General features: G+C 40.4%; 1 long non-coding RNA gene across 1 annotated transcript in view; it reads left to right on the top strand.

Moving 5' to 3' along the window:
- Positions 1-4098: 4098 nt before the first annotated feature.
- Positions 4099-25663, top strand: part of LOC122791347 — a 168504-nt gene continuing 146939 nt past the window's right edge. The window contains exon 1 of the long non-coding RNA XR_006363143.1: positions 4099-4315. This is a non-coding gene — a long non-coding RNA (uncharacterized LOC122791347). The remainder of the gene's footprint in view (positions 4316-25663) is intronic.

Here is a 25663-nt window from a genome sequence, read left to right as displayed (position 1 = left end):
ATATTTTGGAACAGATTTTTTTTGCCATTAGTGTGTTATTTGGATTTCAAGGTAGGGTATTAGGATTTACAAATGTTTTGATATGTTTGTATGCTTCTGCTTAGTGTGTTTTATTTTTCAGGGTTAAAGATGTCAGATCTTGCAATCTTTGGTCTTAAAATGTTCCAAGGCATGATGTCTGATATGGCACATTCTTGTAAAAGTACAGAGGGCCCTGGTTTTAAGTACCTTTTTTAGGCACCTTTGCCAGGCCCAGAGCTGGCTGTAGGACAGGGGTAGAACACATCTAAAGTGGTGAATGTAAAATGCAAGTAGTATTGTCATGATGTGTGTTGCAAGTGCATTTGTTAAGGTGATGTGTTTATCCTTGGCATGGATTTTGAGATATAATCAAGGGTGTTTTGAGAGTACTGAATGTCATGAAAGTCACTCTTCCCTTCTATAACACTGGTTAGGTGGGCAAATGAGCACCAGAGGATTGAAAGTGTCATAGTCAAAGCAAGGAAGTGAATAATCTGATCATGCAGGCCTTTATAGTAAACAAAAGGAGCACAGATGAGCAAGAGAAGATGGTGCAAAGTCAGGAAACTTCCAGTGATGTGGGTAGGCTGTGGCCCTGTCATCTCATATCTTTGCTTTTGAGGAGCTTTTCTAATTTTCCTTTCTGCACTGTAGCTCCATTTCTTTGTCATTGTTTAACACCACTGTTTTACAAACCTGCTAGGTACAGACTGCCCAGATTACAATGAGGACAGGGATGTAGGTACAGATAGTACCCCAAAGAAGAGAAGATACACAATTTTTCAGCCAAGTTGGGCAAGTTCCTTTGACTGGCTTTCTATGAGTAGGCGCGGAGTGAAATATGCCTTCTGCAAGACTTGTAACACGGATTTCACAATCCATCATGGGGGCCGACATGATCTGCAACGACATGCCAACAGTGAGAAGCACAGGCAGAATTGCAAGCATGCAGCTGGAAGATCTATGGTGGATTTCTTTGGACTTCAGAGTTTAGCAAGTACAAAAGTTTTTGAGGCAGAGGTTGGTTTTGTGTCTCTCCTTGCTAAACACGACTTATCATTTGCAGCAGGAGAACACATCCTAAAATTTATGAAGAAGCGTGGAGAGGATCAAGATGTTCTACGGAAAATTACATGTGGAGCAACGAAGGCAGCTTGCATTGCACAGGATGTTCTGGGGCCTCATTACCAGAATGATGCTGCAGCAGCCTGCCAGAAATCACCATTCTGTGTGTATAGGGACCAAAACACAGACATGGGAGATGACAAACTGTTAGTGATCCTTGTTGGATACCTTGATGAAAAGGCAAGAAAAAATGTGATAAGGTTCCTTCATATTCCAGAATGTGTGTCAGGAAATGGACAAGCAATGTTTGATGCTTTAATGTCCAGTCTGAGAAAATTTTACATTCCAATTTCCAACATTGTGGGCTTTTCTTCAGGCAATGCTGCCTCAATGATTGGAAAACACAATTCTGTGCTGTCTCGTTTAAAGGAGGTAAAGCCCACAATTATAAACATGGGGTGTCTCTGCCACTTGGCAGATCTCTGCAGTAATGCTGCTGTAAAAGCACTACATTCACCAGTTGAAGAACTTATATCAGATGTGTACTGCCATTTCAGTTCCAGTGCACAAAGACAACAAAAACAGCAAGAATTTGCTTTGTTCACAGATACTGACCCCCCTCAAGATCAGTAGACATGCACCTACTAGATGGCTCAGTCTTGGTAAGGTAAGTAACAGAACCCTGGACATGTGGCCAGCTCTAAATTCGTATTTTCTGTCTGCAGAGCCAAGGTCTGCTAAGATTGACTTAATTTCTAAAAACCTGCAGTCATAAAGTGCATATGATTTTTATGTTTCTTAAGTATGCACTGGAACCTTTATTGGAGTTCAACATCCAGCTTCAGAGCCGAGAAAGTCAGTTTCTGACACTGCATGCCACTGTGCATAAACTCCTGCAGCAGTATGCTGGCAGACTCCTCAGACCTGCAGCTGCTGTCAGACTAATAAAACACATTGATGTATCAGTGTTGACTGAAGGCAGCTGTGTTCTGCCAAATAGTGAACTTCATATTGGCTATGAAGCCAAGCAGTACTGTACATGAACAACCATGAGGAGGATATTGCCGGCACAGTCCTTGAATTCAACTTTTATAAAAAGTTACAGCTTTTTATGCTGCAGTGCTGCAGAAAATGCTGAAAAAGTTTCCCATGCAGGATCCCTTACTGAAAGATGCTGCATTACTTATTAACCCAGCCAAAAAATTGGACATTTTTTCGGGACTTGGTAGGGATGTTGGTTTCCGTCTGGGTGTGTGTGAAAATGATCTTGAGGCTGAACAATTAATTGCTGAGTTTACCCAATATCAGATCGAGGACACGGAATCTGACAGGCCCATTAGAGGGGTCCCACTCATGTGTGTCAAAGTACTGAGCACAGCTTCTGAGGGACCTTTGCACAGAAGGGAAACTGCCGCTCTTTAAGCAGCTGATGATGAGTCTAATTTGCTTGCCACAGTCAAATGCACAAGCTGAAAGAGCATTTAGCATGGTGCGGAAAGTGAAAACTGAACTGCATCAGTCTCTAAGTGTAAAAACATTGAACTCTTGGCAGTTAAAATGAACGAAGAACTGGACTGCTGTGATGTTAAGCTGCCAAAACATTTTTAGAGGCTGCCAAGAAAGCCACAGCAGCATACAATAAGTCTACATCTGACATATGACATGGTGCTGTTTAACTTGGTCTAACTAAACATTTGTGTGACCTGTAATATGGCTGAGAAAATGTAGTAAATGTGATTTTTATTTTTATAAAGTGCTGTTTCAATTACTTATAGTGTAGTTACAGTATTGCAGTTTATAAAATAAAGGTTTTAGATCTGAGAAGTGTGTCTTATTGAATTTTACAGATGTTCTACCATGCTTCATGCCAATGTCACATTTCACACAGTGCGAAAATAGGGTGTTCCACATTTTGACCATTTGTCAACCATTGGCCGCTTAAGAGGTTGAGACTATGTGCACAGTACATCAACAAACACGGAAGAATTAAGACACAATGAAGAGTAATACTACCGCGTCATTATACAAAGACATTATTTAAGAAAAGTTAGCAATTTCTTTCTTAAATAATGTCATTGTATAATAGAATAACTGACTCGTTGATGTGGGTATATGAGGATCTATTGACAGCTGGCTTTATTTAATCACTTGGGCTTTGCCCTCATGATCAAAACACACCAGCCGTGGGTAAATCCTTGATATACCCACATCCACTTGTTGGTTAGTGATTAAGTATTGTCCATCTCAGGGCTTTAGTCTCCCTCTCTCTTTTGTCATGAAAACTCTGAAGGAAGGGCTTGGCACCCAAACGTAACTTTTAGTCAGCTCAGCTCCAGCAGACTAAAGATTTAGGAATGTGGAAGGTTCCGTTAAGCTTTGGAAGGTGGTGGTCTGTTATGCCCTTGGCAGAACATAACTCATATAGTTAAGTATACTGCAGCAGTGACCATTCCCATTTCCAACATCTGCTGTTATGTTAAGTACTTTCTATTGTTCAGAGAATGCATAGGGGTGCAAAACATGTTGTTTTATTAGCATTTTTTAAACTGTATTAGGGTAATATTTCAGAAGTGAAAATTGTCGCTGACTGATTTGGGCCTTTGACCCCTTCAAATTATTAGTGACTTTGTCCTTGATTTTTACGCAAAGAAGTTAGGAGCTGTGCTTCCAAAACTCCGCCTTGCCGTTTTTTTTTCTCACCAAGTGGATGAAAACAAAAGTCATTATATAATTCTTAGCTGTGGTGGTAATGAGTGTGTTGATGATAAATTTCTATACATGCACCTTATTTTTCAGCAGTCTGGTGGGCGAAGTTAACCCGAAGACAGCCAAGCAATAGAATGCACGTCAGAAATGACTGTGAGTGAGCTCGGTTTGTGCATCACAACCATAGAGCATGACATTGTGAATTACTGTAACAGTTGTGGCTTTAATTATCAAAATTTTCAACTCTCTGTAAACCGGACATGTATTTAAAATGCTAGGCACAGTGCCCCTCAGTTAGTGTTGAATGGTATATTCCAAACATTCGCACCATAAATCCCTCTTCGCAGCATTATTTTATTCTTTCTTCTACTGATGCAACGCAGAAGGACCACTCAACCACCCCACCCCCCACTTTCCGCACGATGATGCAGCCAGGTTGAAGCAGAAGGAAAGGGCTTACTAAGGACAGACTAGAGACCACCACCAAGGTGTGACTACCGTAATGACAGATGCTGACGTGATGGTAAGCACTGCATTTTTGGTAAATACATTTTTGTTTTAGAAAAGGAAAGTTGCAACTTCTGCATAAAACTGTGTTCCGCAGGATGCAGTGGACCGCAGTTCTATCACAAGGACGTTTCTGATCGGTAGAGGGTACGTTCTGACCGCACAGTACATGTGAACAGAAACGTCTTATTTTTGTAGGAATAGGTTTGAACCTTTTTATTCAAAATACAGTCCAAAATAATGAGGAGCAGAGGCCCATACCCAGGGGCTCATTTTAATTATCAGTATTGTTCACTTTCGACACTGTTGGAATTAAATAGCATGTATTAACATACATTTTCTGAAGGCTTAGAAGTAATTGTCGCTTGCCACAAAAAAATCCCATTTTTGAGGGAAAACACCCAAAATCCGAAGCAAAACCAAAGATGTGCTGTTGAGAGGAAAGAAATGTATTAAAAGATGCCCGTTATGCTAAGTGCTCCTAGTGTGCTAGTCTGCATTTTCCAGGTTAGCCGTAAACCGGGTGGAAGAAGGGCAAGGATGTGTGTAACAAAACCACAGTATAAGCGGATGCCTATTTTACTGAAGATTGTTAAGACTGTTTTAACACATTGTAAGACAAAACTCGCGGTTTGGAAACGATTAGTTTTATTTAGAACGTATTTATTTATTTATTTTCGGTATAGCCGTATGGTTGTTCCTTCTGCAGGAGAGATTACTGCAATGCATATACATTTACCAGGGTTGACGTCTGTGCAAAGAGGATGGCACCCAGGCACAAGGGACCAGCAGCTTTTGCTACAGCAGTCTGTTGTTGTTCGCTGGCACGCTTTGATTAGTTATATGAAAAAAAGTATTAAACTCTGTATGTGAAAAATAAATAAACTGGTCACAGTTTCGCAAGCTGCAGTAGATTTCTACTAAATAGCCACGCAGTTATTTCTTTTTAATTACAAGACATTCATGTCAAGAACGAATGAGCTAGGAAATATGAATAAACATAAATGAGCAGCCCGTTCCTCCAGTAAATAATGTATGTTCGGCTTACAATATATATTTTTAATTTGATGCTGCCTGAACTGTTTCATTAATTTGCAAATGCTAGCGCACTTAGCTTTATAGTTCTGATTGTACAGATCTGTTCCCACTAGTCTTGGTTACTTGCACTTCTACTACTTCAGGGCCTGAAATAATTTGAATGGGCTAGGCTTAGGCATGAAACCCATCATAATGCTGCATGTTTTTCATTACCTCTTTCCAGTCTTGTCCTGTGTATACTTGACCCAACTTCCATAACATTGATCTTATTTCAGGCTAATCTTTGTTCCTTTTCAGTTTAGTTTTCTGATGCTGTGAAAGGTCTTACCTGGCCTTTTTGATTATAGTTGCATACGCCTATTAATGTTGTCCTTTAGGACTTCAAAGGTGGACTGTGAATGAACTGGCCTACCTGATTGCTCGCATGTTCTGCCAAGTAACATCGAATCATTATGCATTTGGTAACAAGGCAAGTTCTGCCATGACTTAAAATGACAATATAAACGAATGACAGTAGATGACATAAGTACCATTGAAGAGAAAATCATGACTGCATAACTGACAAACATAGAGAATGCTATTGACACAAGTAGTGAATAAAATAAAATTATTTTGTAGTGATAGCTTTTGTTTCTTCCCACTTTCTCTAAATGGAGAAAAGTTACAGCACAAAGTACAGGACAAGGAGTACAGATAAGGAAGTCCTAGGCATAAAATGGGCATGGTAAGAAAACAGCATGTATGGATGTTTGGAGAAAGCAGGACAAGAAAAAATGTTAAAAACTCCTGGTAAACACTTTTCTGAAACAGTCTGGACCTAGAAATGGCAGTGTTAGAAAATTTGTATGATGGGGCACTGAAAAAATGTTGTGAAACAGAAAATCTTTGTGACTTGGACATGCATGCAGTCACAGGTAGAATACATGTAAAATGAACATTATTTAAATGATCAATATGCTCACTAAAGAAAAAAAAAACATTTTGATATTACCTTGATATTTTATGCTGTACTAATGTCCCATTAGCACTATATACATAGTTATTACTATTTTTTAATGTATTTACCTTGAAGTGGCCCAATGAGGCTATACAAATGGAAAATTATTTGGAGGATAATATTTTTTCTTCCCATAGAACCCTCAGTGTCCTCATAAGATGGCATTATACAGACTTTTATGTTCTTCACACTGTTTTGTTTATTCCCATAGAAAGGTAACATTCAGAATCAGTGGTTATTTTCAGAATCACAGAACAGTGTTGGTTACTTTTACAGTTGACAGCTTCTGATTTTTACACTGTAATTAGCTCCTTATTTTTATATATGTGCACAATGTTTAAATTACATTGCATTTTGTAAAAGCTATGACTCCATCTTGCATCCAGTTCCAGTACAAATCAACAATGTCAGGTTTCCAGAGATTGCAGACTCAGCTGCCCTTTCATTTGTGAATGATATTGTTATCACAATCGCTGTGAAGCACTATTCAGTAGGTTTATGACTCCAGTGAAAGGGTGAATGGCCACAAATATCTTGTAATATGGGCTTTTCTTGGGACATAATCCTTAAAATTAAATGATCAGTATTATGTCGAAGTCAGGGAGGCAAATTCCTAAAAAAAATATTTTAAGAATTCTTGCAAACCCAACATGGTGTCCGTCGAGGAAGTTGAATAACACAGGTGTGTCACAGAGGGGAAGAAATGGCTACATCATGCTTTATGTGCACATGGCAGTATAAGGATAATTTTGTAGACAATCAAGTATTGTCTAATATGAGGAAATCTTGTATTTATGATGCATTTAGCATTTTGGATACAGATGTTTAAGTATTAGCAAATGCGGTGACTACACAGTTCCCTCAGTTGTTGGTATTTAGCTTGTCTGATTTGGCGTCAAGTAATAGGAAAATGGTCTAATCTCTTTTGTTTTACAGAACTCCAGGATTTCTGGTGTAGAAACATTATTACATGAGACAACATCAAATAGGACAAGTCATACATTGGCTGACATTGTTACAGTATGTGCACATCCCTCAAGGGAAAGACACAGAAAGTTGTATGAAGTTTTGATTTCTCATGTTAAAAATATAATGCATTCTAACAAGCTGAAAATGTAAAATGGGTTTCAGTCTCCCAAGCTAGTTGTACAGCTGCTGAATTGTTTGAAACTAGAGTCCCTCCCCTATGCAATAGAATATGAAAAAACAGAGGTTAAAAAAGTGTGAAAGAAGGAGGAGAAAGTTGAAGTTAAATAATATATGTATGTATGTATGTGTGTGTGTGTGTGTATATATATATATATATATATATATATATATATATATATATCAGATTTACACAGTAGCACATTAATAAATCTTTCAGAGGTTTATTGCTCATCATGACTTAACTGTATTGAGTTCTGCTTGCAAACTAAAGGCCAGATTCCAAAAGTGTTGCTCTCAGTGCAAGTCTGTAGTGATTTTGAATTACTTGGTCCCAGTGTTAAGTGGCCTGTTTCAGTCTAAGGCTTGCATGTCTTTGAAAAGGCTTCCAAAAATACTGTTCTCAGTCTCCTCTCAGTTTAGGTGATAACTTGCACTGAGAGCAAGTCATTTGGAATTGAGTCCTAAATATGTGTGTGTGTGTGTGTGTGTGTGTGTGTGTGTTTGTGTATATATATATATATGGGTCTACTTCATATGAGCGAAAACCTGTGTGATCGAAGACCACATTACTGAGATGAAATAAATGTAATGACATAACACTGACCATTTACAGTTCCGAATCTCACATAATCGAAATCTACTTCCCGGACATATTCAACCAATCCATGAAGCTATCTAATTATACAAAACAAATTAAAACCTTCCAAAGTGCTTACATCAAAAAATAACTCACCCTAAATAGAAACCAAAACATTGCACAAGTGAAATGTCCCATGATCCTTTGCAACCTTAAAAAACACAACATAAACATTGCATTACAAAATACCTGAAATAAGGAACTAATCAGAAGTGAGTATAGCCTAAGTAACCTACAGGAGAAACTAACCTCAACAAATAAATAAAACACTGCAACTATTTTTCTTCTTTTGTTTCTTTATACCAACTCCAAGATCACACTATCTTCCACGCATGCAATGTATTTTTCATTATATGGGATTCAGGATTCTAAATTTGATGTTGTGCCATTTCATTCATTTAGTCTCAGTAATGTGGTCTTCAATCATATGGGCTTTTGCTCATGTGAAATAGATGCATATTGTTTATATATAATGGTGTGTGTGTGTGTGTGTGTGTGTGTGTGTGTGTGTGTGTGTGTGTGTGTGTGTGTATAAACCAAAGGATAAAAAGAACACACATGCAAACCGTTAAATAAAAACTGCAAGAAAAACCCAGTCAAGCTAGAGTTTTGATTGTAATATACTTTAAACCTCCTTTAGTGGAGGCACATGGGTTATATACAAATGATCCCTTAAGGACATTAAGTGTTTCAAACTACATGGCTTCTGAATGTCCATGACTTTTTTTACTTTTAAGTCTTTATGGTTACATTTAGTCCAATAAAGCTTAACCCAACTAGCTGTGGACATGCACATTTAGGGCTTTTTATTGAGCTCCTCAGCTAAGCATATGTGGATAATTTGTCTATGTGTCAGAAACACAGGGTCTTTAAACCCAGCTGATGCCCATAAAGATTAAGGTGCCTGCAAAAATATCTCAACTAACATCCAAACCAAAGGGGAAAGAGGACACTCAGACAAAACATTCAGTAAAAACTGCTAGAAAAACTCAGCCAAGCTACAGTTTTCACTGAGTGATGCCTTAAAACTCCTGTAGTGGAGGCCCATGCGATATATGCAAACGACCCCATAAGGACATTAAGTGTTTCAGCTACATGAATGCCCAAGACTTTTTTTTTTACTTTTTAAATCTATATGGTTACATTGAGGCCAATGAAGCCAAACCCCACTAGCTGTGGACATGCATGCTTTAGCCTTTTTATTGACCTCAAAAGATGACCTATTAAGACATCAAGTGTTTCAGCTAGATGGGCATCAGTTGCATATCTGCCTACCCCAGGGACTGTCAATCATGCACAGCTGTCAACTATTTGCATATGTCGACCAATGTGGTCTGCAGTACACATGCTGACCATTCAAAATTTCATTTTAAGGCGGGACTCCCAAGGATGCTTACCCACCTGCAAAAAGAGGTTGCCTCTGAGGTTTGGCAAATTGTTTCGCTCAGTCTTCTTCAGTCATTTTGCATTTGATAACAGTGCTGTCAATCAGTCGATATATGTGAGTGCCTCATCAACGACCAAACTGCTAGAAGAGCAAATGAAAAAACATCAGATCACTAAAAAAGTTTATTTTTGCAAGGGAGAAAGCCCCCTACACCCACTGCTAATTATATATTCCAGCTGTGAGTTCACATAGTCACCTCACAGCAAGAGCTTCTCCTGTTTGATTCTCAGCTGAAGCGCCTTCTGTGCGGAGTCCTCCCCGCAGTCGAGTAAGCTCTAAAGACATGCAGGTAGGTGCATGTGTGCATGTGCCTTCTGTGAAGGTTGGGCACTGGGCTGGTAACTCAACACCGTAAAAATTCCACTGCCAATCAGTAGTGGACCTGTGATCCGCTGTGGCGACCCCTAACTGGGAAAAGCCGAAAGACATTGCAGGGTAATGCCAAACTGAACAAAGATTGCAAGCCCACACATTTCTCTCTCTCTCCCTCTCTCTCTCTCTATATATATATATATATATATATATATATATATATATATATATATATATATATATATATATGGGTGTAGGGCACTAAAGTGACTGTGCACCTACAATAACAACTGTTTGGTCTACACTATTTGGTTAACGCAAACAGATGGCCGAAAGGTGTGCAAGATTGACAGTTCTCAGGTAGGGGAATATTCCCTTTCACTGGGGACTGTGCGATCTTGGAATTAGTATATATAATTGGGGGCCAGGGGACAGCCCCCACCTACAAGGGATGTGCAGTGCCCCTCTGCCAAAACACTGGTTTAGTCCATTCTGGCTAATTCCTGGATCATACACAGAATGTGTCTAACTTTGTTCTATGTTTTTGCATTTTTGGGTATATCTCAATTTATCTACTATACTTTTTATCTAAACGCAATATATTGAAAAAATGTTATCAACAATTTATTTTATCAATAATTAATTTTATCTAACTTGTTTCAGTAAAAGAAAACACCACACAAAAAAGAAATGTTTTTGCATGGCGGTAAGCCCCCCTACAACTACCTTCTGGGGACTTTGCCCCCAGATTCCCTTGTTAGGTTCATAGTTGTCTACTAGGCTAATGGCCCTGGGGCCTTTACAAGCCTAGCCATAGGATTACCCTGGCATCGTCCCACCCAACCTTAGTTACCAGTGCCTCTGTCGAGTAGAGCCGCTGGAGTTATCCCAGGAGTAAATTTTCTATTTCCCATCCACTCATCAAGATTTCTTTTGAAGAGGGTCAGCGAGGTGCTGTGCTTGTAATGTATGGGACGTTTATTCCATAGCATGGTCAGTCTCTGGGTTATGAACCTGTCCCTCCAGTACGTTCTGTTGATTATGGTAATGAGGTTGAGGTCTCTGGAGCGTGTGGTGAGGAGGAATTGGGATTTCTTTAGATGTAGCATTTCTAACAGAGCTGGGTCAGACATGGCTTTGTAAGTCAAGCAGAGATCGCCTCTACGTAGGCGATATGAGACAGAGAATAGTTGGATTTTTTTTGAGTCTGTCCTTATAGGACAAGTGTTTAAGGCCTAGGATCATCTTTGTAAGGTACATTTGCAACCATTTCAGTTTTGCAGGTGTCTAGTGAGCTGCATGCCAAATGGGGCATTGTACTCGATGATTGGCCTAATGAGGGAAGAGTAGAGGGAGACAAAGACCTCTTTCTTCCTTGATGCAAAACCCTTAGTAATGAGATGTGCCACATAGAAGGACTTTCTGACCACAGTGTCAATGTGATCAAAAGAGAGGTTGCTGTCAACCTTTGCTCCCAGATCTCTTATAACACCTTCAGTGTTAAGTGGACTACCATCACTGTGGTAATTCATGGGAACCGGGTTTTTCCCAAAGGGGATGATGAAACATTTTTTGGCATTGAGCTTAAGGCCATGGTTCTGACACCAGTCGTTGGTCTCAGTGAGGCCATTCTGTAAGATGTCAACATCACTTGAGGAGTTAATAATAGCTCCCAACTTGCAATCGTCTGTGAACTTTGTCAGCCAGAGTCCCTTCGTGTTGGCCTGGACATCAGAGAAGTAGGTGCCAAACAGAAGACGACCCAGGACCGAACACTGTGGGACCCACTCGTGACTTGTCTGCAGTCTGGCTTGGAGACAGCTACTTTCACACTGTGGGTTCTATCTGTGAACAGGTTTGCAACCCACCTAGTGATATAGGGGTTGATGCCTAGCTTAGTGAGTTTTTCTATGATTCATGAGTGGGGAATGGTATCAAAGGCCTTGGCCAGATCAAGGTAGGCTGTATGAACCACCTTGCCTTCATCCACAGCTCTGGTGACTGACTCAAAGAAGTCAACCAAGTTGAGTAGGCATGATCTACCCTTCACAAAACCAAACTGTGTGGGATCCAGAGTTTGGAGACTCCCTATATCCTTGTGTATTAGGTCCATGATGATGCGTTCCGTAGCTTTGCATATCAGACTCGTCAGGCAATGGGGCGATAGTTCCCAGGGTTTGTAGTCGCTTCTCCTTTGTGGAGAGGGATGACTGCAGCAGTGCACCATTCGCTAGGGACAAAGCCCGAGGTGAAGTTGTGATTGAACAGGGCACACAGGTGAGGTGCCAGTTCGCTCTGTAGTTCATGTAGAACACAGCCAGGGATATGTTCAGGTCTCATAGAAGCTGTATTCTTGGTCTTGAACAGTGGTGTTTAACCTGGGCAGCAGTAATACTGGGTGCCTGGCAATCTACTGGTATTGTGATTGGTCCTTGGGGGGGTAAAATTGGCACTGAATTTGTTGGCCAGTATATTGGCAATATCTGTTGGTTCGGTATAGGAAGTACCATTGTGCAGTAGCTCAGAACAGATCTGGGTATTTCCCTGGAGATTCTTTACATAACTATAGAAGGGCTTGTGGTTGTCTTTACTATCTGCTGCAATTCTGTTTCCATAGCTAGCTTTAGAGGATTTGATGAGGGATCTCAACTTTTTGTTGAGGCTGATAAGGGAGTTTTTCCAGTCTTGGGACTTCACCTTATTCCGTATCAGTTTCTTCCTTCTGTTGTAGAGTTTGTTTATGGTAGGGGACCACCAGATTGGCTTCCTTTTTTGGAGGAGAGCATCTTGGTTCTACTGGGTATGTGAGATCCATGCATTTGTGTACGTGTTAGTACAGTGCATTGGTGTTTGATTCGGCGGTCATGCAAATATTCTCCATTTGCATGGGTGCTGTGAAGTTAGCCACCTCTGTTTTTAGGAGCCCAAAGTTAGCCTTGGAGAAGTTTTTCATGGTGGTTACCTTTGCGGGGGTGGATTTCCAAGGTGACTATTGATGTGCCCATGTTAGTAATGACCAGGTCAAGGATGTTGCTACCTCTAGTGGGGGTAAGAACGAGCTGGTCTAGTGCATTGGAATTAATGAATTCCAGGTAACGTTGGGCAAGTGTATTGGTACATGAGTAGTTTTCCCAGTTAATGGAGGGATAGTTGAAGTCGCCCAGTATAAGTGTGTTAGGTTGGACCCTAAAATTCTCCAGGGTGATAAGGAACGTGGAGTGCGCGTCTTGGGACATGGTTGGGGACCTATAGCAGGCTACGGCCTGAATCGCTCTCTTACCCAATGTTAGCTGCACCTGAAGTAACTCTGATGCATTATGTTTGGCTACCAGTCTGGAGGTGTGCGCATCCTTTATGAATATGGAAACACCACGGCCTTTGGAGCTTCGGTCCAAGTTCTGGGGCCGAAAGGTGTGGAATGGGTTATAGCCTGGTAGTGCAGGGGTGCTTTCTGCTGCCTTGAACCAGGTCTCTTTTACAGCACAAATGTCGATATTCTCCATTTTAAGGAGTGCTTAGAGCGACTGCATTTTGAGATTTAGACTTCTAGCATTGAGCAGCATGACCCTCAGAGTGCATTTGTTTGTAGCTGTTACGGTGGTAATTTGGTCCTGGGAACACCACCTAAAAAGGCACTACAGGGGAGGCAAGAGCCTTGGCCAGTATCCAGAAGCCCAGGGGTGAAAGATGCAGGCCATCTCTGGCAAAGCATCGAGGTCTGTCAATCATGTCATCCCAGGCAGACAGATACTGGATCCCCTTAAAATGACACCAGAAACTTAGCTAACTGTTGAAGTCAATCATTTTCTGCTTGTACTGTGGTATCATTCTGGGTGATGGTAGGATGCTGCTCAGGGCTGGGGTCCTACCCACCTGGGCTACATAATCCGAGAGCTCCTCCATGTCTCTTTTCATGTAGTCCAGGGAGGTCCATCTCAGGTCATTAACACCTACATGTACAATGACAGAGTCATATTTGTACATGTTTTTGAGGGACCTGAATGCGTGCGTTATGTGGCAGATCCTGGCACCTGACAGGCAGCTGACTGTTACTTTCTCATTGTTCAGCCTAGTGAGTGGGACATCAGTGTGCCTCACTATCAAGTCACCTATGACTAGTGTGTTGGGCATGCTGTTTTGCCTTAGGGGCTTTGGTTGAGTGGTACACTGTTTAGGAGAGTTATGTGTCTCGTGATTAGTGTTGGGTTGTCGTGGTTGGGTGCATTTCTGCCTTGGAGGTCTCTGCTGTATGGGTAGATTTTTATTGACAGCTTCTGCGAAGGTGGGTGTGTGGTTTGTGTTTTTATGTGAAGGCAGTACTGGTGTGTGTTCTGGAGGGCTGTGTGTTCCATGTGGAGTGGTGCAAGTGTTGACCTTCTCCTCTTGACCAGCTATTCCGGTCTTGGCTGGAGAGTGCATGGCTTCCAATTTGGATATATAAGTGCATCTCTCGCAAGTCTGAGTGTTGGGAGGTAAGAGAAGAGGGTTGTCAGTGTACATGAGGCAGTTGCCACATTGCCTCAGGATGCCCAAGTTCACCAGGTTAATAGGAGAAAGCACAGGGAACTGACCTTTAGACATGCCTGGAGGGGTGGGCATTAATAATAAGTACTGGAGCTGTTTCCTTGTAGAACGTTTAGTGCTGGTAGCACTTTTGTGTGCTACAATAATTGCTACAAGAAGTCTGGTAAAGTGCTAGACTAATGAGCTAGTAAAAGTGGAGGAGAGAACTAGCAGATCTAAGTGAAGTAAGAGGAGTGTGGGGGGTCAAGCCCACTACATAAAAATGTCTCTTTTCTTAATGTTAGATGCAATAAATTGTCGATGAAATGAGTTCTCAATAAAACTCTGTTGATATATTGTGTTTAGATAAAATGTGTATTAGAATTTGCATATACCCATACGTATGTATGTATATATATATATATATATATATATATATATATATATATATATATATATAGAGAGAGAGAGCGAATGCGCGCACGCGCGAGGGAGAGGGAGAGAGAGAGATAAAACTGCAGACACACGCACACACATAAATAGACACAGGGTTAGAGCAGAATCGATCCTCATTCCCAGCAGTGCTATATAAGCTATGCACTCAGTCTCTTATGCTGTGTGGCAGCCGTGCTTTCAAGATGTAGGGCACACAGTGTACTATTTTATGGGTCTCCATCTTTTAGTGCACCCTTCTGAGCACCAGCTGAATTCTACAGGTAAAAGGCAGATGTCCAGCTATACTGCAAACCCAAATCATAGAGTGGACCCCAGCGCATAATGTGGGGCACATGTAGATAATATAGATTACTGTGATTTGTATCCTTTGTATTTGTTTTGTTTCAGGGACATGAATGGTACACAAATGTTGTACGTGTTTGTGCTCATTGTACCATAAGTGGGCCTGTACACCTCTCACACACTCCCTGAACACAGTGATATTTACTAATGAGTGATGTATTAGTGCATTTTTTCGTTCACCATACCTGGTCTTCAAGACCTCACACACATTCCCTGAGCACCACATCATGTATCAGTGATGTGGAGTAATACATGGTGCACACATGGTGCTCAGTGCTGCTGTTTTGTACACCATACCTTGTTCTGTAGACCACATAAACATACTCCCTGGACACCATGTTATATATCAGTAACATGCACTAATGAATGATGCAGAAATGGTGCACAGTGCTACTCGAAACACAATACCTAGTCTTGCATATGCCACACACTTCCACACATTTCCTGAGTATCTTGTCATGTATCTGTAGCATGTACTGATGAACAGGGTGTAAATTGTGTAGATTACTGCTGTTTGGTGTACGATAACTAGTCCTTTAGACCCCCCCTACAACTTCCTGAGCACTAAGTAATTTATCAGTGATATGCAGTAATGAATGGTGCATAGTGCTGCTGTTTGGTGCATGATAACCTGGTCCTGTAGACCCTCCCATACTTCCTGAGCACTAAGTTACGTATCAGCAATATGTAGTAATGAGTGTACACAAATGGTACACACTCCTGTATTCGGTGCACCATTTATTTCATTCTACTGCACACTGAGTGCTAACCGTTCTGAAATTCTTATTTTTTTTCTGAATCATGCATCTGTTAGTATATTTATTTATTTATTGCCTTTTGTTTACTGGGATGGTCTGACTGGGAACTCATGCCCATTTACAGCAGAGGCCAGGGGGAAAAAGCTCCATTAAAATTACAAAATTTACAAAAAACATTTGCAGAGGAAAAAAATAATAGAAATGGGGTTTTAGAATCAGACAGATAGAAGAAGACATAGGTTAATACAATTTGATTTATGTAGGAATGTTATACAGTAATAAACAGGTGGCATTTACATGTACACAGTATAAAATTTCATTTACATAGGGGTGATGAAAAGCAGTATATAATTATAAATGTAAATAGAATTAATGTACATTGTTTACAGGATAAGATAATCTGTAGATCTGACAGAGAGAGAGAGAGAGTCAGGATGTGAACAAAAACAGAGTCAGAAGGAGTTTAGGAGCTGTTTTAGGTTTTGGTTAAAGCTAGATGCACAGCTGTCCTGTTTTAGTGGGGTCTGGTGACACAGGACAAGTATAGTGAGTCTTCCTCTGTATTATGGAATTTGGAAGTTATTAACAGACTCTGATGGTCTGAGCGAAGGCAACATAGTGGATGAGTAGTGCTTGAGAATGTTTTGTAGAAAAGGCATGTGTGTTGGTTGTGTATTATGTTGTGGGCAGTTTGAAGTTGAGTGAATGTAAGGTGATTAGGTAGTGCTAGCCAGTTGAGCTTCTTTAGTGTTAGTCAGTGATGCATACGGTAGGATGCATTAGCTGTAAATGTGGTTATTTTGTTAAAACATGTGTCTATTTAGTAGTGTGACTTGAATGTTGGTTAATATGAATATTATTAGTGGCACAAAGTTCAAAGGCATACCGACTTGCTGTTTTAATAGACAGAAAAGTCAAACCTATTATTTTAGATTGTTTATATCTCTTGAAAGACTCTTGTGAATTTTTGGCTAGGTTAACCTTGGGGTATGGTCTAGAAATACATATTTTGTGACCATTGACGTAGTTGATCTTTTTACATCTATCACAATCAAGGAAGGATTGCAGTTTTTCAGCGATAGTTTGATTGACTTTAAAGCTCTTTCAACAAATTCAATTAAGTTACTAATGGAATTGATGTCCCCAGTACTTCATAATAATTGCATTTTTTGAAGGCTAAATTTTCAGGCAAGTAGGGGGAGTGGCTATGAGTGCAGTATGTGTCCCTATTTATGCCTGTTTGGTGCTTCTTGCATGGGAGAAGTATATTTTTATGTCTAAATTTTATGGTTGTTGTAAGGTATATCTTAGATACCTGGATGACATTTTTGTGTTGTGGGATGGCCTTGGGAATAAAATTATCCCTTTCACTGAATATCTGAATAGCACTAATATTTGTTTTAAATTACTTACAATGTTGAAAAACATTGCGTAAGTTATTTAGAGACGTATTACTAGTTCTGATGTAGGCTTCGAATCTCAGCTACATAAGAAACTGACATTTAGAATTTTTTATTTGCATTTTAAGAGTTTCCATCCCTTTTCTTTAAAAAAAAACTTGATTAAAGGGAAGCATTTCAGAGCATCAAAGATGACATCTTCCTTTGTTGATGTTAAGGAGAAACTGGATTTGATGGGTAAAATGTTGGTTGAGAGGGAGTACCCACCCAACCTTATTAAGGATGTTACAACAGAAGTTTTGAATGAATGGGGGAAAAATATAACCCCCTGCTTTGGGTGGGTATGAATGGAAATGATAAAAAGAAAAAGGAAAACATGAATGAGGGGGTAAATGAGGGGCTTGTATCTTTTGAGAGTACTGTATAGAGTATGATGAATGGTCTCCACGAATTAAAAGTATAGTCAACAATACCTGGAACATGTTCAAAACTAACCCCCATATTTATAAAATCTTAGGGACTAAACCCAGTTTTGTTTTTAAAACTGCCCCCAATGAGAAGGTACTTTTGGAATGACCTGGATCCCTTAATTTGATCAGAAGATGGTCAGAAATAAAGGGCATCAAAATGTAGTTAATGCAAACAATGCCCCTATATTTTTGAATCAGAAAATGTAAAGCTTGAGAATGGTCTTGATTCAGTAATTTTCACGGGAAAAAGGGAATTGTTTGTCAGCAGGGCTAGTGTATCTTGCTATTTGCTCTGATTGTCACCATTTTTATATGGGGAAAATGGAGTGCATGTTAAGAAAAAGAATATATGAACATGTGTACAGTATTCAGAATGGTAGCCTGAATAGCCCCCTTTTTAAACATACTTTATTATTTAACAGTTTTAAGGCTTTTAAATTCGGTATACTGGAGAAGGTGGAAAGAAATCTTGGCGGGGGGATGGAAGCAAGGTTAGACTACAAAGATTGCTGTGGCAACTAAGACTGAATGCCAACACCCCCCCCCCAGGTTTAATTGATCATTTTTCCATCCAGCCAGTACTGAGAATGACAGTGGCAAAATTATGATTTTTTTCGCAGATTAACTTGTTTTTGAGACACTGGTAATAGGTTTTAGTATACATATATTTATTCACACTTTTAGAAAATGTTTTTAGAGCATTATATGTAGATTTTTATGTTTTAATATGATTTCTAAGTTTTTGTATTAGTAAGGATGATTTTTAAACACGTTTTTCAATGGACTTTCTGTACTGTTCTTCTAATTATTTCATCACATTTCAGTCTTCCTGATTATTTGATGTGACAAGTTTTGTAACCTCGTATTTTGCACTATGAAACAATTATTAATGCTAAAGATAATGAGTGCTTTGGGTATAAAAAGAAGTGATGCTTTGGATGGCTTTATTCTGATGAAGTCCCTATTTGTAATGAAACAAAAGTACTTAATTGTGGACTTTTATTGTGTTATTTGTCTTTTATTTTCATTAAATATGTATAAAGTTTTGTATCTGATGTTGGTACCTCCCATCATATGTTCAGAACGGTACTTTTGTGTAGTTCTGAATTATTTTTAGTAATATTTGATACCAACATTTTTGGTTATTTGGAGACCCATGCATAAAGCTTTTAGTGGAACATGTCAGTCTATCGAAGGCAATTTTGGCAAATGCAAAGAAACTTGAGAGTTTACCAAAAAACCCCCTTCGACAAAAGTGGAAAGTGCCGTTTCCTGTACTGTTGTGCGACCTTGGAGTCAGTATATATAATTTTGTGGGGGGGGGTCTCCCCACATGAGGGTGCAGGGGGGCAGCTGTTTCAGTGTTCACCAAGGGCATTTTTGATTAACTGGTTTTAGTTTATTTGCATAAGTAGAAACCACCTTTGATGGATTGACATGAACCAAGCATTTAGGAATTGTTTCTGTCCATTAGTAGTACAGGGGCAGTCCTGCAGTGAATTTTCTGTATCACATCTGTAGATCTAAGTTGCGCTTAAATATGGACAGGGATGAACTTTGATTATGTGGATAGGAGAGTCAGTTCCAGAGCAGCAGTATCCTCTGCGAGATATACGTGTCCCTCCAAACCATTCTGTTGATGTTGCAGAAGAGGTTTAAATCCCTAGACAATGTATTTCTGATACCATTTGACTTGCTGATGTGCAGTACATTGATCAGAAATGGGTTGGGGGATGCCTTGTATGCCAAATACAGGTCATCTCTTAGCAGTCTGTAGGACACTGAGTGTAGTGACAGGACTTTGAGTCAGTCCATGTAAGACATGTTGTTTAGGGCTTTTATCCTTCTAGTAAGGTATTTCTGTCAGTATTCTAGCTGTTGCATCTGTCTGGGCATACTTTTGTGTTTGTACTATAAAATTTGAAATAAAAGTTTTAAATTAAGTCCAGATTTCTATAATCACGGTAGAAGTAAAGAAGAAAATAATATGTACACTGACAGTGTTTATGGTAACTAGGGAGAGATAGCACAGTAATGGTACACTAGAATGGGTTGGGGGTGATCCATTACCCTGCCTAGTATCCCATTTGAGCATGGTTTGGCTCTGCTTCTGTCCATCGTTTATATGTTACATATACTCCATTTTATGGATCTAAGAGTGCTGTACAGAAAAAAATACCTAAATGATCCTCTTTGAGTTTGGTTGTTTGAATGGGAAATTTTCAGCATCTGAGCAGTTGTGCCTTTGACTTGTAATCAATAGTTTCCTGGCTCATGGCTGTATGTAGGAGAGTTGTGATTGCCCAGATGATTAAGTGTGGGTCCAGTAGTCTCTTTCTAGTTAGTGGCAGCCAGTGAACTGAGTAAAGGATTTTTAAACTTATGGTTTTGATTTGCTTGGCAAGGGATGGTTATATGTAGCTAAGTAGAGCTGGAGCTCGTTATACTTTTAGTAATGCACCTGTCATAGGATCATAGGTCTTAAGACAGTTACAAGTGTAATACAAATACAGATATTAATGTGGACATTTAAACAGTTTAAGTAACAAAATATTTCCACAATTCTGTGTGACAGTGTAACTATTAATACAATTAAGATGACATAACGCTCTAAACTCTAGAAAAAGTAAACTATTGGGGGGCAGCATTATTGCCTTTTTGAACATATGTGCTGTGTCTAATATTACTGAAGTTTCTTATTTGTGATGTCTAACTATATATATTTTAGTGTCCATATCACTTCATCGAAGTGACAGTTCAGCGAAGATCCGACCATAAAGCAATCACTTTCGAAGTCACCATCTCCCCTCCCTTGCCAGGGTCAAACAAAAAACTTTTCCAAAGCTGACTACAGCCGCCTGAGAGCAGGTATAAGCAGCGTCACAGCCACCATCCCTTCAGTTGAATCAAGCACTAATGTCCAAGCCTACACCAAAAAACTATATGAGCACCTATATAGCTGCATGGACTCAGCAATACCTAACAGGACCAAATCATGTTCCTCAAGGAAGAGTAAACCTGTCTGATGGACAGCAGAAATAAACAGACTATAATAAAAGGAAAATAATTGCTGTCCAGGACCAAGAAGGAGCAGGTACCAAGTTGGAAGCAATCTCTCCTTTGTCTGAACAAGCAAATAAGGTCACTGGTGAAATCCTGTAAGGCTAACTTTGAGTCCAAATTGGCCACATCCACTAAGGACAATCGCGAGGCCTTCTTCGCATATGTCCGCAATCTCAAAGGTAACTCCCAAATCTGCTGTGGATTGGTGGTCAAGAATACCACATACCTAAAAGCCATAGATACAGCCAACCTGCTGGCAGACAAGTTCAATGAAAACTTCACCCCCCTGTGCCCCATCAGTAAACCAGGACATCTCCAGCACCTGCCCCCCTCCCCTCATTACCAGGGAGCTGGTTATTAATGCCCTCTCCAAGGCAAAAAATACAGCCTCCATGGGACCTGACAACATCCCTGGCTGTGTCCTATATGAACTCAGGCAAGAGCTCTCAGCACTATTAGGCACCCTGTTCAACCAAAGCCTGTGCACCTGCTTCGTCCCAGCAGAATGGAGGACAGCCACTGTCATCCCTCTACACAAAGGTGGAGCATCGACTGAACTAGGCAATTATAGGCCCATCTGCCTAACTAGCCTGATCTGCAAGGCCATGGAACGCATTATTATGGACCTTATAAATAAGGACATTATCAACCTCCAGACGCTTGATCCCACGCAGTTTGGTTTTGTCAAAGGGAGATTATGCCTTTTAAAGTTGGTTGCCTTCTTCAAAACAGTCACCAAAGCCAAGGATGAGGGCAAGACAGTGCACACCGCCTACCTTGACCTAGCCAAAGCCTTCGACACTATTCCTTACTCGGGCATAATAGATAAACTCTCCCAGCTAGGCATCAACCCATATGTTACCAGATGGGTAGCTAACTGGCTCACTGATAGAACTCACTCAGTCAAAATAGAGGAAGCCACCTGTATTATAGACCTGTAACAAGCGGCGTACCCCAAGGATTGGTCTTGAGGCCTTTACTGCTTGAGCTATACTTTTCTGAGATGCAAGCCAAAAACAGTGGTCTGTGACTGACCAGGTTTGCAGATGACTGCAAGCTGGGCACTGTCATAAATTCTCCTAGTGATGTGAACATCCTCCAAGAGGGCCTTAACCAAACTAATGACTGGTGCCAGAAGCATGGCCTCAAACTGAATGCCAAGAAATGGGTCTACTTCATTTGCCCTAACTTCCATTTGACTGACACCCATTTGCCTGAGACCAAATGACTGAAATTTCATTTGACTGACACTTCATTTGACTGGCAAGTATTATTGGCAAGAAAATGGAATATGCCCCCTTCCCCACTGTAGTGCGACCCTGGAGTTAGAATATATAGTTGGGGGGGGTGTGGGGGCACAGCCCCCCACAATGGGGGGTGTGGGGGGCAATGCCCCCCACTTACTTTTGTTTTACTAAGCAATATTAAATCAAAACCAAACAATATAATATGAAATTAAGTGGGGGGCTTCACCCCCCACACCCCCCCTAACTATATATTCTAACTCCAGGGTTGCACTACAGTGGGGAAGGGGGCATATTACATTTACTTGCCAGTAATACTTGTCAGTCACATGAAGTGTCAGTCAAATGAAGTGTCAGTCAAATGAAATTTCAGTCAAATGGGGTCAGGCAAATGGGTGTCAGTCAATTGGAAGTTAGGGCAAATGAAGTAGACCCCAAGAAATACATCATTATCCCTTTTGGGGAAAATGGTGTCCCCACTAATTATTACATTAATAACAACATACTAAGCATGCAGTCAGTCATGAGGGAGTTGGGCTCCCAGGTTGATAGCAACCTGACTTTTGACCGCCATGTTGCCTCCGTTGTATGGAAGGCTTTCTACATGGCCCACCTCATAAGTAAGGGTATTTCATCCAGGAACAAAGAGGACATAACATCCCTGTACTCCTCCCTTATCAGACCCATTATCGCGTATAATGCCCCCTTAGGCATGTACCTTGCTAAGCACATGCACCAGTTGGAGAGACCACAGAGGCTCCTGACCAGGAATATCCAGAGTCTCAAACACCTATCCCATACAGATAGGCTAAAAGCCCTGTCCATCTTCTCAGTCTCATACAGACTGCTCAAAGGTGACTTGTGAATGGCACACAAGGCCGTCTCAGACTCAACCTTGATGGAGTTGCTGCATATCCATAAGTCAAACTCCACTCACTCAATCTGCACGCAAGGTCTCAACCTGGTCTGTGGCATTAATAGAACTTATTGGCGGGATAGATTTGTGTCCCAACAAGTCCCCTTCTGTCAAATAGACTTCCTCTCCATGTCAAGCAGAGTACCTCACTAGCCCTCTTTTAAGAGGAATCTGGATGAGAAACAGAAAATATATCCCTGGGATCCCACCTGTGTCCCTGCTGGACAGGGAAAACAGGTGCTAACTTTGTGGGAACATGGGTGAAATTCTTGGCTAGGCTTATAAGGGCCTCTGGGCCAATAGCCTAGTATCGTCCTATGAAACTATAATAGAGGTCAGCAATATTCAGGACTTCAAGCAACCTGGTTTTGTAACGAGATCAATTTGTCATTCAAACTTAATCCAGTTTTATGAGTGGATTACAGCTTGACAGAAAAAGTACCGGTAGATGTGGTTTACTTGGATACCTGTAAGGCAGTTTACTCTGTTCCACAAAAAAATCTGTTAGTTAAACTGTGGTAGTTAATAGAAGGAGCAAAACTGATGAGGTGAGTTTCACAACAGTTAATGAGTAACACTCAGAAGGGTTGTGGTAAGAAGTACCACGCCTGAAATAAGGTAGAGGACTTGTGGAATGCCAATGAGATTGCTTAGTTCCTGTTTTCTTCATGTATTTGTTTGAGATATATATAAAGGAAGAAAGTATATCGTTAACATTTTTGAAAATAATGCAGATGGTGCATCTGTGGTGGACAGAGGGAAGAATATGAGGAAAGACATGTAAATGCTTGCATAGCGGTCAGAACGATGGCAGCTTTTATTCAGTGTTGGCAGTGGCAAGATACAACATGTGGGCCATAGCAACCTTGATTATTTGAGTGTACTGAATGTATGTGAGTTGTGATTGACATTTTTTACAGGTGTTCACATGTACATCAGCTCTTCAGATGCAGTGTGAGAGGCAGTAGCAAAAGCAAACAAAATGCTGGGGCATATTTTGGAAGGATACCATCCAGAAGGGGTCCATATTGAAATGTCGAGACTTGTAATACTGACGCCCAGAATGATGAAAAAAAAAAAGACTGAGAGCACAGGGGTATAGCATGTCGAACATCACTTTTTTTCTTTAAGGTTATTTTTTGCAGGAAAACAACCCCCCTATATACCCTGATGTGATAGGATAGACACCGCCACCTCCCTGAACTTATGTATACCAACTCCAAAATCTCCATACGTTTGGAGGAAAGGGAGTAGTTCGATGTTCACATAGGTTCATAGCTATATACTAGGCTAATGACCAGCAGGAACTTAATAAGCTGTAAAATCCAACCCATTTGTGTGCCTGTGTATCATGGGCATTTATTAAGAGCGGGGTATGTTAGGAAGTTTCTAGAGGTTATTCTGGGGGGGGGTTGTGTTAATTTGGGTATTACTGTCTGCCTCTGTCTGTCAGAGATATGGTGGCCAGACCCAGGGTGAATTTCCGATTTCCCATCCATTGGTCAAGGATATGCTTAAATAGGATTAGGGATGGACTCTGCTTCACATGGATGGGGAGCCTATTCCAGTGCATGGGCATCTGTGAGACACATCTCTATCTTGCCAACATGTCTCATGTCAGAAGCAAAATTTAAATCCTTGAACGTAGTGATTCTGATGCTGTTCATTTTGCAGATGCACAAAAGGTCCATCAGATCTGACTCCGAGGATGCCTTGTATGCCAGGCATAGATTGCCTATTAATAACCTGTAGGAGACAGAGTTTGTATTGCTAGGGCTTTCAGGCAATCCGTAAATGACAATGTGTTTATACCCTGGATTTTCCTAGAGAGAAACCTTTATGGGCATTCCAACTGTTGCAGTGTGTCTGCTCAGATACATGCTGAAGGGGTCATTATACTCAATGATGGGTCTGATAAGGGCTGAATAAAGTAGCACTATTACTTCCTTGGACCTGGATGCCATGCACCTACTTATAAATTGGGTAACATAGAATGATTTTCTTACTACCTTGGTCATGTGTTGGTCAAAGACCAGATTACTGTCTGCATGTGTATACATTTTTGGTAATTCAGTCTCGCTGTTTTAGGACTCACAGTAAGGAATCTAGGAATTTCAAACCATTGCCTTCTAGAAGCAGAGATACAACTTTACTACCTTTCAAGGTCATAGTTAGTTCACACGTCGAACATATGAAGATAAAATCTCAAAATGATTGAGAGAGTCAATCTACCAAAAATGTAAGTGGGATAGAGAGAAAAGGAAATAAACAGTGACTAAAGGAGCTGGGTCTCTCATTATTTAAGAATAGGCAGGACTGGGGAGCTTGGTAAGAGTACATAGTTACTTAGCTAAGATATGAATGGGGTACAGTGAAAAGAAAGGAAGGGGTAATTGGGGATATAAGCATTGGACTGAAAGAAACAACTCCTTATGGAATGTGCCAGAATACACTTTTGCAGTAAAGACTAAAATCATGGAACAAATTATCAGCACGGCTGATGGAGAATGTATCTACAGAGGCACTTAAAGGCCACAGGAGAACTTAAGTGAGTATGGAAGGAAGTGAGGAATGTGTTACCTTAAATATAAGGAAGGGAAATTAGAGTCAGATTGTCTTCTCTGTCATCAGT

Source organism: Protopterus annectens, chromosome 17.part0 (assembly GCF_019279795.1).
Source record: "Protopterus annectens isolate FY-2018-M chromosome 17.part0, PAN1.0, whole genome shotgun sequence".
NCBI lineage: Eukaryota > Metazoa > Chordata > Ceratodontiformes > Protopteridae > Protopterus > Protopterus annectens.
The sequence above is the reverse complement of the archived record's forward strand: the minus strand, read 5'-3'. Positions and strand labels throughout refer to the sequence as shown.